The following is a 1,989-nucleotide window of genomic DNA, read 5'->3' as shown; positions in this document are numbered from 1 at the left end:
TGGTCTTCCTGAGTCATTAGGGGGCATTTCCATGATAAAGAAGTCAATAGGAAATGTGAGCCCCTTAATGCTCACTAATACATCTTCAGTAATTCTAACTACTATAATAATGCTTTTATCTACTAACACAAAACGAGCTGCCGACCTTTTTAAGAGAGGGAGCCTCAAAGTATCATATATAGACAATGGCATTATACTAACACATGCTCTTAAATCACACATGTAGTCAGAAAATGTTACACCTCCAATGGTACAGTTAACCATGCATGGACCTGGGTCACTACATTTTTCAGGTATACCTCCCATTAAAGTAGATATAGAACTACCTAAAGGAATAGTTTCTAATTCATTAATTTTATCTTTATGTATGCACAAATCTTTTAGAAACTTTGCATATTTAGGTACCTGCTGAATGACATCAAAAAGGGGAACAGTTACCTCGACCTTTTTGAATATTTCTACCATTTTGGGATCAAATTCCATCTGCTTCCTGGATTTCTTTGCAAGGTGTGAAAATGGGATAGGAAGGGCGTTACTTGCAGCTTCTGCATCCTCTGGTGTTTCATTCTGTGGTTGAGTTGCTTCTTCTTCAACTATGTTTTGTACGTCCTCTTCCTCTTCAGCATCTTCCACTTCCGCTACATCCTCAGCTGGGACGCGTTCTGGTGAGCTTGGCTCCTCCTGGTTCCTCTCCTGCAATGTGGTTCTAGACCTTAAAGTGATGGCATTGATACCACCTTTGGGATTAGGTAGGGGTTGAGAAGGAATCCCACTGGAGCTTGAAGGTTGATTGGTGGAATTAGGTGATGAATCTAACCGGGAGATGAGAGCTTGTAAAGTGGCAGTCAGACCATTTAAAGTAGAGTTCAGCTACGTCTGCATGTCTTGTTGTCCTTGTGCAAGAGAACAGAGCATCTCGTCATTTGATGAGGAACTGGAATAAGTGGTCTGAGGAACCTGTTGTTGGCTGTACTGGGATCCTTGGGACTGTCTTAGGTGAGGTGCTCTGTAAGGTTGGTTCTGATTCTGCTGTCTATTGTTGTTATTGTTATTCCACCTCTGGTTTCCATTGTTATCTTTGCCTCCTCAGTTATAGTTGTCCCTCTAACTATGGTTAGAATTATCTCTCCAACCTTGGTTGGAGTTGTCCTGCCATTCGTGGTCATAGTTGCCACCTTGTTGGTTGTATCCTTGATTCGGGCGGTCATAGAAGTTGTGAGTGGCTGCCATAGTGTTGTCTTCCTGTTGGAGCTATGGACATTCATCAGTATAATGACTATAGTCAGTACAGATCCCGCATACTCTTTGGGGAACTAACTATTGACTCTGTTGTGGAGGGTGAGGCTGAGCTTGTTGTTGTTGGTTCAACTGCATTTGCTTCAGTAGGTTGGTCAGTTCAGATATACTCTGTGTAAAAGCAGTAGTCTCAATGCTAGAGAAAACCTCTGCAACAGCTTTTGAGTGGCTGCGCTTCTGCCTCTGATTCCTAGTGGACTCAGCTAAGTCGCTAATCAGTTGCCATGCTTCATCTGCGGTCCTGTACTTTTTCATAGAACCATTACTAGCACCATCCAGTGTAGTCTTATCCTGGGGGTTCATGCCTTGAGTGAAGTAGCTGATCAACACTAGTCTATCAATCATGTGATGGGGACATGCGTCTAGAAGGTTCTTAAAACGCTCCCAGTATTCATAGAGAGTCTCTGAGTCTCCTTGAACAATGCAGGAGATCTCTTTCCTTAGTCTATATGTGACTTCAGCTGAAAAGTATTTTTCCAAAAATTCTCTTCTAAGTGTATCCCAGTTGATAACAGTCGCTTCAGGTTGAGCATAGTACCATTCCCTCGCCTTTCCCTCAAGAGAAAACGGGAAGGCGGTTGGTGTGTGAAATCATGATCATTCCATTCCTTGGTAACCGCGCTAAAAACTCAATACGCACGTTCATGATCTTATATCTGTTTCACAACATCGTATAACTAACCAGCAAGTGCA

The 1,989-nt window shown here is 42.5% G+C and overlaps 1 non-coding gene across 1 annotated transcript; it reads left to right on the top strand.

Annotated features, from left to right (window-relative positions):
- Positions 1-1,635: 1,635 nt before the first annotated feature.
- LOC112780434 (small nucleolar RNA R71) lies at positions 1,636-1,743 on the top strand. Its single transcript, XR_003191272.1, has one exon. It is a non-coding gene; the product is annotated as a small nucleolar RNA R71 (small nucleolar RNA).
- Positions 1,744-1,989: the final 246 nt, after the last annotated feature.

This window comes from Arachis hypogaea, chromosome 19 (assembly GCF_003086295.3).
Source record: "Arachis hypogaea cultivar Tifrunner chromosome 19, arahy.Tifrunner.gnm2.J5K5, whole genome shotgun sequence".
Classification (NCBI taxonomy): Eukaryota; Viridiplantae; Streptophyta; class Magnoliopsida; order Fabales; family Fabaceae; genus Arachis; species Arachis hypogaea.
This window is presented reverse-complemented; position numbering and strand designations above follow the sequence as displayed.